The sequence below is a fragment of the Rhinolophus hipposideros genome, assembly GCF_964194185.1.
Source record: "Rhinolophus hipposideros genome assembly, chromosome: 15".
In the NCBI taxonomy this organism is placed as follows: domain Eukaryota; kingdom Metazoa; phylum Chordata; class Mammalia; order Chiroptera; family Rhinolophidae; genus Rhinolophus; species Rhinolophus hipposideros.
The window spans coordinates 31,786,137-31,800,238 of record NC_138061.1 but is presented as its reverse complement, the minus strand read 5'-3'; the positions used below and the strand labels follow the sequence as shown (position 1 = coordinate 31,800,238).

Sequence of the window (14,102 nt, the reverse complement as noted above, 5' to 3'; positions counted from 1 at the left end):
TAATGGTAACAATAGTTAATATTTGGGGGCATTTAAATCCACCAGGCTCTGGATTCACTACTATACCTTATCTCATTTTATCTTCATCCCATGAAGGAGGTATTATAATCTCCATTTTACAGATAAAGTAAGGAATGCTCTAATTATCTCAGATCCAACCTCAGCCTGATTCCCAAGCGCGTGCTCTTTTTCCCTAAATCACTGCATCCTACTGCTTTCCACTGGCCTCTTAGCTGGCATGGTGGAAGACATTCCTATTATGTTCCTTCTTGAATCCTCAGCACCTAGACCAGAGCCTGGCATATATCTGCTAAATGTCGTAGTTAAATGTCACCACGTTTGTGGAAGAGAAAGATATCTTGTCTCCCAGTTACTGGACATTTTATTACTTCCTTTCCCTCAGGATTGAATGCCTGGTTCTACCCCAACCCAGGACTCAAGGCCGCATTGAATACCGTGGTCTGCAGCGTGGAATCCCAGCAGACACCATGTGTACTGGAGGACAATCTTCCAAGTACACTATGAGAGAATTCCAACTTTCCTACAGAAGCTTTACAGCAGTGGGGCAAAGTGTTTCAGCGGGTAGCCTTACAGACTTCTGGAGCCAAACGCAAACTCTGAAAAGGACTGAACATGGGAGGGAAGTTAAAGAAACCCTTGTCTCTCTGCTTGGGTGCGCACAGTCTCTGGCCCAGGGACCCGACTGTTATTTCCACTCAGAGTCTCTGGACCTTGGGGAAGCCTCCTACTGCTAATGGATTAATTCATTTTTGCTACACATGTGGTATGAAAAAAATATTATTCTCAGGTGAAGACAGAGTAGTGATACACTTCTTTTTTTTTTTTTTAATTTTTACTTTCTGCTTTTCTCTGCTTCGTCCTCAAACAGATCTTGGTAACAGGGGAGTAAATAATTACTGACTTCAACCAGAAATTTTTGGATGTTTGTCAGGGACATTTGGGCACTAAACTGAAACACTGACCTTTGGTAATGAAGCTGCCAAAGTTTCCACATTGTGTGTGAGATTTTCGGGGACAGGAATACTTTACGTAAGACCTAGAATAAACAGCAGAGTGATTCATATGATATTTGGTCTACAGACAGAGAGAAAAAGGTACAATTTGTAGTTTATCTAAGAGGCAGAGAGAGTAGAAGGTAAGATTCTTTCCCATCCTGTCAGCTCCTCATTCACGGAGGATTCTAGGTAACGTCAGAAAAATGCTTACTTCTGAGTCTAATAGTTTGTTGACATTGCAATTCATAAGCAAGAACTCGCCCCCAACTACCATTCTCTGCAGTAATACAGTTCTTTTCTCTCTTCGTTGAAAGTCCATGTAAAAGACCTGAGCTGTAGCCTTCTTTGAAAAAAAAAAAATACAACATGCAGTCAAGTATCTCAGTGCTTGGCACAATGTCCACTATAAAGCTGGTGCTCAAAAAATATGTGCTTGGGGGAATAAATGTTTGCATCTAACTCAGTGGCCTTGCAGGACTCTAATTCTAATTTTGTACTTTTTCAGCCTATGGAATTATTAGGACAAACTATGTTATATCAGAGGCTTCTCGGCTGCAGAGGAGAAACTTGGGGTTTGAGATGCATGTCACAGAGTGTTTTTGTGAGTTGACAGAGAGACTTTTATTGAAGAACAGTCCTGCCTGTCAATACCACATTTTCCCCACTCTGTAATCACTGCTACCCACCATGTTGTTGACATGGGAAGAGTAACGAGTCACATTGTTCAGTCCAATATTTCAGGTTAAGTCCACACTGCACGGAGTGTTGTGGAGAACTGGAGTTTGAAAGAGAGCAGGCAGAAGAGCACAGGTCTGCACTCAGAACGCAGGACACCCTCGGTGCTCCCAGGCTTCACACCGTCTCCAATGCCTGGGACAGTGCCTCAAAGAGAACAGGCACTCAACAAATATTTAGTGAATGAACACTCCCAATTCTCAAGTTCTGGACATGTTCCCAAAACACACAGGGAAAGGGTACAGGGAGCTTGAGGAATGGGGAAGAGACATTACCCAGCCTTTCTTTGTTCTTTTCATCCACTGTCATACCAGATTAACCATCCTTCCCAGCATCTGGGTAACAGAGCCCTCAGTGAATATATTTCACTGAGTCCACAGCAGCAGGACCAAGCCCTGACTCCAGACCAGGAAACAGAACTTCACTGCCAGGTTGGCTCTCTCTCCTTGCTTTTGCAGAGTGGCTAAAAATGCGCATGGACTGCTGGGGGGGTCACCTACTGAGCCTGGCACTAGGCCCATGGTCTGCCCCACAAGGCACAAGCCATGGAATTCCACAGGCCCTTAGAGATGTTTATTTTTGTGCTCTGTAGACACTGCTCACTGCGTGAGCACAGCAGGTCACACAAAGGACAAGGTGTTGCCAAGCCTGAGAATGAGGACCTGAATTTCTTCCTGGAAATGAAAAGGTTAGAAATGATTTTATAAAAATCCTTTCAAGGTGTGGGTGGTCGTCTTGGTCTCTATCCCGATCATTGAATAGTTAGGACCTAACCAGTTCATTCCACCTCCTAGTTCGAGACAAAAGGAAAAGTTTGGTGAATTTTTAACAACAAAGGCCTTGGAAATAGTTCCTAATTTTTTTTTTTCAGTTACAGTTGACATTCAGTATTATTTATGTTAGCTTCAGGTATACAACATAGTGGTTAGACATCTATATAATTTATGAATGGTCACCCAATAAGTCTAGTACTAACCTGGAACCATATATAGTTATTACAATATTATTGTCTATGTTCCCTGTGCTGCACTTTACATCCCTGTGACTATTTTGTAACTGGCAATTTGTACTTCTTAATCCCTTCATCTTTTTCACCAATCCCCCCAACCCCCCTATCTGGCAACCATCAATTTGTTCTCTGTATCTACCAGTCAGTTTCTGTTTTTTGTGTTCATTTATTTTGTTCTTTAGATTGCACGTAAAAATGAGATGACATGGGTTTTGGTTTTTTTTTGCATGTGAGCTCACTCTACACATTTTAAAATATTTCCTTAGCCAACCATGGCAATAATTTTTAAGATAAGTTACCTGTTGATTAAAAATCAAGACCACAGTTAAAATGAATTTCATCATGTTTTCCAATATATTTTATTTATTTTATGAATCACTGAGACACTTACAAACATTTGAAAAACAGTGATAACTGCGGACAGAATATTATTCTGTCCACGGACAATGCTGCAGGTACTTGTGGATGTTTACACCCTCCCAGGTCTGAGACACCCGGATTAGAAGGCCTCTCTGTTCATTACGGGGAGGGCTAGTGCCTTGGAGAACATACATTCCTTCTGGTTTACTAGCTGTATTATTTATTCAAGGTCCCATTAGGAACCAGGAAATTGGGGTGACAACAAAGACACTATTTATAAAGGTGTGAACAGTGTTCATAAAATCTATAAAAAGTCAGTAGAGTCCCCTGGGGCTAGTAAGAGTTGGAAGTCATACCACCTCTATGCAGTTACTAGAAACTTCTATAGAGTCACTGTCGACAGTGTTGGGTAAAGGAAAGCAGCCAGTCCACAAAGATCTGACAGTAAAAGAAGCAAGAAAAGCAATACATCGATTCATACTCTTCCTGCCTTCCATGTCCCATCAAGTCTGAACTCAATGGGAACACAGTTCACACAGCTCATATATGTCAACCACCCAGGGCAGAGAACAGGGAGGAAATGAGATGGACATTGAACGTGGAGGGGCAAATGGAAACTGTCCTGCATACTAGTGTAATCTGTAAGCTTACCCTCTGTTGCACTAGGGCTGTGGTTAAAAGATGAAGTCGAGTTCTGAGCCAATGTTGGGCCTTGTCTCTACACTAGATCAAGTTGCTCAAGGTTGCCAACTCAAATCTTTTGGTGTATTTCAAATACAAAACTAAATTGTGAAACCAATCTCCTCTTCTGCTGCTCATACTGAAGCGCTCCCTTAGTTTCAGCCAGTGATCACCTTTAAATGGACAACTCCCAAATCTGCATCTTTGCTGCCAATCTTCCTCAAAAGTTGCAGACTCAAATCTCCAGCAGCTTACAAGGTACCTCAAATTCATATGTCCAAAAGAGCACTCACTATTCTCCCCTAGAAACACATTTTTTAGTGGTTTTACCATGTTCCAACTAGGCAGACTAGAACACTGAGTCCTTTTGACAACTCCCCAACTCTTACAACAAGTGAGTCCAACTCTTATCACTTCTACTTGTATCCCTCTCACATCCACCCTCCCTTTTAAATCCCCATTGCCTTGTACCTGAGCTAAGTCTGAGTCTGTCCTGTTTTGGCCTAGTTCAGTCATGATTCTACCACATATGCAGTGATCCTAAGACTTCTTTGCCACTTACCAATTGTAAGCTCTTACTTAGAGTCTCTGTGCTTCACTTTCCTTATCTGTAGGATAGATCCAGGTATAGGAACTGGAATTAGAGACCCAGACCTCCTTTCCTTTGATTCCCTGGGGTGGGAAGTCCCATAAAGTTAGCACACCTGGCCTTTCTCTACCTCCTCACTTACTTTTCTCCAGAGGAAGACGAGTTCGTTATCTGATTCATGGGTTTGGGAGTAATAGCTGCACAGGCTCAGCTCAGCCCTTCTCTCTCTCTTTTTTTTTTTTTCACTTGGGTTCTGCCTGTTAGAGAATGTTCATCCTTCTCAGCACTTCATACTATAAATGAAATAGGAGCAGGTGTCCTTGCAAGTACATAGGCCTGTGATTGTTGGGGGGTGGGGGGGATTGCGACTGGCTAAGTCTTGTCTTTTTTATGGGGAAGTACCACAATCCTACTTGGCTGGTGGTTCTAAGCCTCATTCCCTAATTATCAGTGTTATTGGCACTTAGGGCATTTTGATTTTCATTTGCCTGATACCTGTTTCTATCTCTAAATTGGTTTTGAACTGAGGTAGAAAAATGAGTGTTTTTTGTTGATCCTTTCAAATCCCAACTATTACCTCATAGTATTGTTGAGCAAATAATGTAATCCATATTAAATCACATTAAGCACTCAAATAAATGGTAGCTACTGTTACTATTGTTATAGACCGCCACGAGCCTTAGGAAAGGGATGAGGAATTTATAGTTTCAACAACCTATGATTGTTATATTTTATATCGCGATAGTGGAGAATGACAGTTACATCTAGAAGTTCATGACCTGAAAAACAAGATGTCTCACCATCTCCTCTCCAAAGATTTCACATAGAGGCGTTTACATGTGTTCTGAGGCTGGGTGCGAACAATGTTCTGAAAGAGCACTTCTCTGAAAAGGAGGCTGACAAGAGGCCCTGAGGTCATGATGCAGGTCTAAACAGTAACATAACATGGCTCAGAAAAAAAAACAATTGTTAAATAAACAACAACCCCACACTCTGACAGGAAACCCTTATCTAAAGAATTCTAGGAGTTTTACCCTCAGTTGTACTACTGCTCTTTGAGGCCTCTAAAACTGTGCTACAAATATGAAGGCTACATTACATTTTTAAGTACATAGAACAGTGCCCATGGCATGAGGTCAGATACATCTGGCTTTGAATCCTAGCTCAGACAATTACAAGATGTGTGACTTTGACATGTGACTTAACTTTCTGCATCTCAGTCTCCTGCTGTGTACATTGGAGTTAATAGTTCCTCTTTAATAGAGCTTTAATGAGGATTAAAGTGCAAAATATCAAACATATCAAAATATCAAAAAGGGCAAACATATCAAAGCACTTGATACCTACTAAGTGTTCACATATTAACATATACTTCCTTATAACATGTCCTTCCTTATAATACCAAAAGATACATATTCCTCTTCATTTGTTTGTTTCAATAATTTTCCAAATTAAAAAGCAAAGCAATTGTATACTTTGGTAGCTATACAGTAGCATACAGTAGACACTTAAAAATACTTAGCTAAGTTATACTTATACCAGTTACTAGTTCAAGTAGTGACATGATGAGCAATTATTAGTAAATAAATATATTAATCATAGCTGAAAGCACTCATATTTCTTTTCTTAGAGTATCAAAAGAAAAAAGTCAAAGAGAGACCCAGCAACTTCATCTTTCTATGTCAATTTTTCCTTATGATATAAATACAATACCATACCATTAAATAATTAAGTGGGAAGGATGGCAAAGAGAAAATGACAGAGAAAAAAATAAGTCCTTGAAATACCATGTTCCTTGAACATTTAAACAATTTTCACTTCTTTGCAGTATTTAGTTTCTTTCTTTTGAACTGTGCACTGAAATTCTTTACAGGCAAATATCCATATACCAAATAGCTGTGTCTATTTTCTCTTCTCTTTAATGATTTTTCCTAAATTGTACACAGATGGCACTTCCAATCTTTGGATTACTATAAAGCCTTTACGAATAATGATATGAGAACTATAACAGCACCAAAAAATGCCTAACTCATTACTCTCAGAAGACAAAATGTGAGTGCTATGAGTACAACTATAGAAAATACATATGTACAAGGACAAAATGAGAAATGAATGCACAAAAGTAGAAAATGGTTGTGTGAGGAAAGTAAAATAATGACCCTTGCATGCATTTTCTGACTTAATACTCTTGTACCCTTCTAACAAATAATAACAGAACCACTTTTAAATAGTTGTAAATAAATGTGTACTTGCTGTTTTATTTTTTCCATTTAACATTGATTCACATGATTTTTAAAATATATTTGGTAGAGTTGACATTTGCCATTTTATATATTCATCATATTTATGTTTGCCCATTTTATTCAAACTTGTCAAGATTTTACCCTCCCAGTAATACTTGAGATGGCTTTGCTTTGGGACCACTCTCTCATATGTGAATTAAAGGGTACCCCTCATTTCTTTTTTTCCAACAGTCTGAAATCTATTTGTGGACATAGAAACTTTACATTCATATTTTAAGTTGTCTAATGAAGGACTACAATTGACAGAATATAGATTGTTGTTCTTTTAAAAAAATATATGTGAATGTTAGAAATAAAGAGATTTATTCCAGCATGGTCTCTCAGTATAATTTTCAAAATTGTTTTCCTCTTACAAAGTGATGCAATATTTCATGAGTAATAACATGGAATGAAAAAGTATTATTGTTGTAATTGTTTATTATTATTATCCTATTACCTTAGGATAACTGCACTACACAGAATGAGAATGCAATGTTCTTTCTCATGGCATTTTAGGCTCACATGAGAATGTCATTCTCTTTTCTTTGAAAAAACTTCTTGAGAGAATGCTGATAACGACAAAATTGTCTTTGCTGGGGGCTGAGAAAAGAATGAGTTACTTAATAGTTTCAGGATAAAAATAAAGGCTTGAGTTGTTATACTGAATAGTTTTAGAATCTCTAAATGAGGCTGGACATAGAAAAAAATTAATTTCTACAAAGTAATTAGTCATCTATAAGACTGAAAATTATAGTTTTGTCTGTACTTAATCATTCTTGTCTTTAACCCATATTCCTCACCTAGAATAGAGTGTCAAATAATACAAATGTAATTTATTTGGTTTCTTATTTCTTAACAACACAACCAATTAAGATCACAGTAAAACAAAACAAACAAACAGGAAAAAAACAGGGCTGATGAATGGCTCACATATATAAGACATTTTATTCTGAGGAACATTCCAACAGCCAATGCAGTCAATGTATTTTTACTGTGTATTCTACAAGTTTGATTTTTATGGGCTTTAAGTTCATCCAATGAAAAACTGTAATCACAGTGTAGGGGAAAAGTATCACAGGCAAATCTGTAACCTAGTGTGAGATCATTGTTGAGAATCTAACAGCAAAGGAATAGACCAATAAGAAACAGAAAGAAAAAAAGAAAAGACAAAAAGACCCCTAAAATTCAACAGAGTGGAGTCATTTTGGAAGAAAACACATCAACATGCCATAATACGAAGCTTCTCAACTGCTGAACAGGCTACAAGTGTGATATGGATTTGTATTAGTCAGCTCAGGCTGCATAACAAAATAACACTGACTGGGTAGCTTAAACAACAGACATTTATTTCTCACAATTCTGGAGACTAGAGCCCACGATCAAGGAGCCAACAATTTCTATTTCCGGTAAGAGCTTTCTTCCTGGCTTGTAGATGGCCACCTTCTCACTATATCCTTATGTGACCTTTCTGCCATGTGTGCACTTAAGGATAGAGGCAGCAAAGGAGCTTTTTGGTGTCTCTTCTCATAAGGACATTAATCGTATCAGATCAGGTCCCCACCTTTATGACTTCATTTAACCTCAGTTACTTCCTTAGAGACCCCCATCTCCAAATACAGCCACACTAGGGGGTTAGGACTTCAACATATAAATTTGAGAGGGACACAGACATTTTAGTCCATAATAGAATCCCTCAGCTCACAGGGCAGACGGGCAGAGTCTCGGGTAGCCAGAGCCCAGGGCAGTCACCAAGGCCAGGAACAGCCTCATGGTTCCCACAACGTGACATAGAAAGATGATGATTTTTGAGCTCTGTTTCTGTGAGAGAGGTTGGGAAGCCCTGCTTTAATGGACCCTGAATGCATCACTGCATTGTTGATCATTATGATAATACATCTCAATGACCCCGTAGCATGAAGAAAAAATCATAACAATTAATGCTTAAATAGCATTCATATGGGCTGCACCCTGCTTAGTGTTTTTACACTTGTTAACTCATTTAATGCTCACAAACAGCCCTCTGATGTGTGAAGGCAAGTGACAGTCCTTTGGCATCGAATTGCCTGAGTTCAAATCTCAGCTTCTGCACTTTTAGCTCTGCAACCTTGGTCAAGGTACTAAGTCTCTTTGAACTTTGGTTTCCTCATCTACAACATGGAGATAAACATGCAAATGTACAATTCCAAAAAGCTCTTAAAACCCAAAAATTTCCTTATATTGGTAGTGTACTCATTTTGTGGCAAGCAACAGCTTTTATTTCTATTAGTGCAATAGTCTTGTTTTATTGCAGAATTATTTGTGGCTGGTTGATTACAGGATGGTCTCCCACACCCTGCTGGAGGGTTACAAATATATGCTCTACATACCATAATAAAAACACCTCATCCTAAGAATTTCTGAAAAAGTTTCAACTCACAGTTGGTGTGAGAATTAGTAAGTTAATTTAACTAACACACTTAGAACAGTGCCTGGCACATGTGATTGTGATACACAAGTATTAGCTATTATTGTTGTAACTGTTTATTATTATTATCACTGCCATTCTCTACATGAGGAAACTGAGACAAAAAGAGATCATATGGTATGTTCAAGGCATGCCTAGCATGTGGCACAGTTGAAAGTGAACCCAGATAGTCTGGCTTCAAAGACTGATCTCAACCACTGCACTGGACCATCTCCACAAGTTACATAGGTTTCATTTTTGCTCAATAATGTTCAGTGTTCCATGTTTAAGAAGGCAATGCTTTTATAAAATATTTTTTAGAAATTTTATCCAGTTAAAATCGGGAATATTGGGTACTTTATGGAGCACATAGAAATTCAGTTCCAATGGAATTCAGCTCCACAGAATGACTGGAGGGTAACGGTGGGGCAGGGGACATGTTGCCACGTTACTGAGGTACAGGATCTGCACCTCCCTGGCTGGGCTCATTGGACCAGGAGTCCACACCTGATCCCAAGGAACCAATCCAGAGGCTGACCCAATCTCTGTGATTCTATGTCTTTGGATCTGGGAATTGGGAAATGGAGCAATCGAGTCAGGCTGGAGTTGGGAGGTGCTGTGAGCCAGGGCTGGGGAGCTTTTCACTGCATGTATGTGTACAGAGGCCAGAGAACCAGGACAGCAAGGAAGCACTTCCCTGTAGACCAGTGCTTCTCAACCAGGGGTAATTTGGCTCTGGGGGACATTGGGTAACGTCCAGAGAGATATTTTGTTGTCACAACCAGGGTGGTTTTTTTTTTGGTTGTTGTTGTTGTTTTTAATCTAGTGGGCAGACATCAGGGATGCTGCTAATCATTCTACAGTGTACAGGACAGACCTGGAACAAATGGAATTTTCTGGCCCAAAATGTTAATTGTGATGAGGTTAAGAAACCCTGACATAGACTCAGAGCAAGCAACTATGTGGTACATAGTGAGCGCGAGACGGAGAAATTAATTGCTTTGGTTCTAATGGCTTCCCAGGTCCTTATTCCAGCTGCTCAGAAAGCCTAATGGCTCTTCCTGCCACAGGTCCTCCTGAGGTACTTTTGGCCCATGTTCTTCCTGTCCATGTATCATTCCATGAAAATTCCCCTTGTTCTTATACCAGTTTAATGAGTTTATGTTACCTGCAACCAAAGATACCTGAGACAGGTTCCAGGTATGGCAGGAACCTGGATGGCAGGAAGAGCATTTCTGCTAGAGGAAATGGTGTAGGTAGAGGCACAGAGGTTGAGAAGGCCTGTGCAGAAACATAGAGGGAAAAATGAAGAACGATGCAGCTGAAAGGAAAAACATGAGTCAGGGCAAAGCAGCAGCAAAAAGCCTGGTGTGTTTCCAGGCAGAAAGGAGAGTGGCCTGACGAGATCAGCAGGTGCATGCTGGGAAAATTAAAGAAATTCATCTACGTGGAAACAGTTTTGAGAGATGCATCAGAATATACAATTGCATATCTGTGATGGTTCTAAACCTAATTCCTCATTCGAATGCACAGAAGAAAAGTAGCTTTGGGAATGTATACTCCCCTGGCAAGCCATCGCTACTTAGTGGAAACATTGCCCCCTCAGTTAAAACCCATGATTAGATACACTCAATGAGCAGGATTTTCCAACGATGTGACATTCACCAAAGCAGAGGTGGAAATCTCTAGCATTCATGGCAATCAGCCGAAATCGTTTTTAATCAGTAAGCTCCTCAGTCCCCCATTCTATGCTCTGGGGGAAGAAGCATCATGTTTTGTAGGGTTGGTGGGCAGCGAGCTCACTGCCAGGCTCTGAGGAGTGGTTGTATATAAAAGCCCCATGTGGTTTATTTATTTAAAAACAAAAAACAAAAAGAAAGAAAGACAGTCCACAAACACTGAGAAATGGACTTTTCCCCACCTCAGTCAAAGAAAATTTAGGATTCATAAAAGCATCATTAATTCCTTCTGGGGAAGAAAAATTAAAACAAGAGAGCCATATACATATGTAAATTCTGGGGCTGTGACATGTAACAGAAATAAGTATAAAAACAAAGAGAAAAAGAAATGAATATTATGGGGACAGGAGCCTCCTCCATACATTCTCTTTTTCTCTCCTTTGTTTTCTAATATGGATAGTGTGACTCTTTGAGGAAAAGTTGTTTTTATAGTTGGCAGGGCAGCAGTCCTAGATAAGAAAATAGTAGATACATAGTGTTCCAGAAGAGATATGGGTGTCTTCCTGATACTGAATCTACCCCTGCAGGTCAAAAGACACTCCAGAATGAAATTTGGAACTCTGGGGTGAAATGTATAACCCTTTAACTGCCAGTGGGCAGTGCCTCAAAAGGCTGATGGGACGCCACAGTGAATCCCTCCCACAGCTGGCGGGGAAGGAGGCTATGGGCTCGGTGGGATCTGTACAAAGGGTCACATTCCTCTGAACGAGCAGAGCTGTCCTGGGGAAAGGCAACAAGACTTCTCGAAGCAGAAATAACATCTGACCAACTACTTCGGCGTTTAAAGGAAATGTGACCAAAATGGTGTGGCAAAAAGACAACTCAACATTTTAATTCTATAGGTCAATATCATCATCATAACAGCACCTACTATTTTTTGAGCATTTCTCTGTGAGCCAGGCATTGTGCCCAGGGAATCGCACACATTATAGTCCTTCAGAACAGGACCTGGGTATTTGCTCTTTGTCAGTGGAACTTGGCATCATGGTACCATAATTTTATATAGCAGAATTTCAGTTTCCTTTCCCAATTAATCCCATGCCTTGTAGAAGTGTTAAAGGTTTGGGAGCCAAACCCCCATATCCTCATATTGACAGGCTGTGGGAGAGGTTCAGTGAAGCTTTACAATAAACTTTCTTTAATTAGTTGCGTCACTGCAATGCCTATGCCTGGAATAGCAGCAGTAGCAACAAACTGACAATAGTGACAGTTCAACCCACAAAAGATGCCTTAGAAAGCTATGAATGTCCCTTTTCTGAGCAGTTTAGAGGATTCCCAAAGAACCACCTCCTTCTTATAAAAGAAGTCAGGAGGAAGGATATGGCCTAAGATGCAGAGAGCTCCCAGTGAACTAAAATATAAGCTATACACAGAGATATCAAGATCTGGTTGAGATTCTTCTGCACCATATCAGGGTAAGTAGAAGGTTTGGTGTGACAAGAGTCTAAACGAGAACTGACATGTCAGGAAAGTGACTAGGGAGTGGCTTACATCCCTGTCAGTGCTAGTTACTATATGGCTTCATGGAAGGAGACTTTCGTGAAGAAAGAAAGGGAGATACTAATAATAATTTCTAGAAAATGTGGGCATATTATAATGACATTATCATTTTGGGGGGGAAAACACTTTGAAATTGTTCTTAGTATTGTTTTCAAAATCAGGTCATTTACGTAAGGAAATCAGGCCCACCATTATATAAACACACAGTATTTTGACCCCAATAGTACTGCCCAATTTGATTGTCAATATTGCCCACCCGTGCACATACCAAGTAAGATTGTGCCTTATTCTCCTGATCCCCTTTCCTACTGAGCCAGGACCTAAAGGAGTTAAATAATAATGATAATAATAATAATAATAATAATAATATAGCAAGCTAGAAAATAAGAAACATTAGGCTGGAAAAGAGTGAAGGATCATGCCTCCTTCTTCCACTACAAACAGCCAACTTTGTAGAGGCCTTGCTTGGGGGAGGAAGTAAGAATTGGCATAAAGTTAAATTCTAACTTTTTATTATTTGCTTGGTTTAGATATTCTAATTTCTGAATTGAGACTATGTTCATGACTTGAAGTGACCAGAGAACTGTCTGTTACCCAAAAATGAACAGAAAACCATGAGGCCTGTCTAAGTTTTCATCTAAAGATAGAGGAAGGCTATTCCCACTAAACAAGTTTTAAAGGGAAAATAGGAGGTGAAAAATAAAGTTGTGGTTATATTACATTCTGCAAGTGAATGTATTACCATATTACCATATACACCTAAGGAAGTATAACATATCCATGGGATCTATAAAAAGTTCATGGAACTCATCTCTAGAGGCAATACCAATCAAGAAAAGTTTAGATCAATTCATGGATAATAGCAAATAGGTTGTCAAGGGAAAGAGGGTATATCTGGAAGATGCTGTCACTCTTTGGGGCTAACATGATATCTATGTCTTCCCACTGGCTTCTTTTGTTTATGGTGTCATGCTTACAAACAAACAAAAGATCAATCTCAGTGTTTCAAAGCTGTGTGCATCTTAATTGACTATAACAATTATGTACCAAGACAGAATAATCTATCATGATTATTACTTCATTGACCAAGACCTTTTAAACAAGACTCTATAAAGATGATGATAAATGTATATGGATTATCCACTAAAGGTTATTATTGATCTTCCCTTGAAGTTATCCTTTATCTTCTATGGCTTGAGACAGAGCAGTTTAGGACAAGAATGGAGACAACCCATCTATCCCGAAAAGAACTTAACAAAAGTTAACCATAAATAATTTATTTGGTGAGTCTGTACTACTTTCTCATAGTGGGTATCCATAAAAATGAAATTAAAAGGACCATTTAGATGTGTTGTATAGCACTATGGGGTTTCTATTCACAAATAGTACTGTATTTAAGCCTCAGACCCTCTAGTGAGGAAAACAGAAAAGGGTGATGGTCATTTGATTTTTTCTTCCCAGTATTCGTGCCCTTTCCTGTGTGCAACAGCGTCTCAGCTTTCCTTTGAGCAGCTTACCCATTCTCAGTTCATGCTCCTTGGGAACCTGCATGCTTCTGGAGAGGCCTGGCCAATTAGAGACACAACAACTCATTCAAAGACTTATGAACCAATCTAGACCAAAAAGAGTCAGCCCTGGGAAATTTTCTGGAACAATCGGGTAGAAGTTCCCAAGTCATAGAATGGATGCATACAGCTGCTGGTGGCCATTTTTATCTCCACTTGCAGAGACCCCAACTAAAATGACAT

The 14,102-nt window shown here is 39.5% G+C and overlaps 1 protein-coding gene across 3 annotated transcripts in view; it reads right to left on the bottom strand.

Moving 5' to 3' along the window:
- SLC16A12 (solute carrier family 16 member 12) overlaps positions 1–14,102 on the bottom strand; it is an 84,082-nt gene that overhangs the window by 29,898 nt on the left and 40,082 nt on the right. Inside the window, exon 2 of one of the 3 annotated variants that reach the window (XM_081074796.1) lies at positions 984–1,057. The exons of the other annotated variants lie outside the window; for them this stretch is intronic. The gene's annotated coding sequence lies outside the window, so the exon portion shown is untranslated. The remainder of the gene's footprint in view (positions 1–983; positions 1,058–14,102) is intronic. 3 annotated transcript variants of the gene reach the window in all.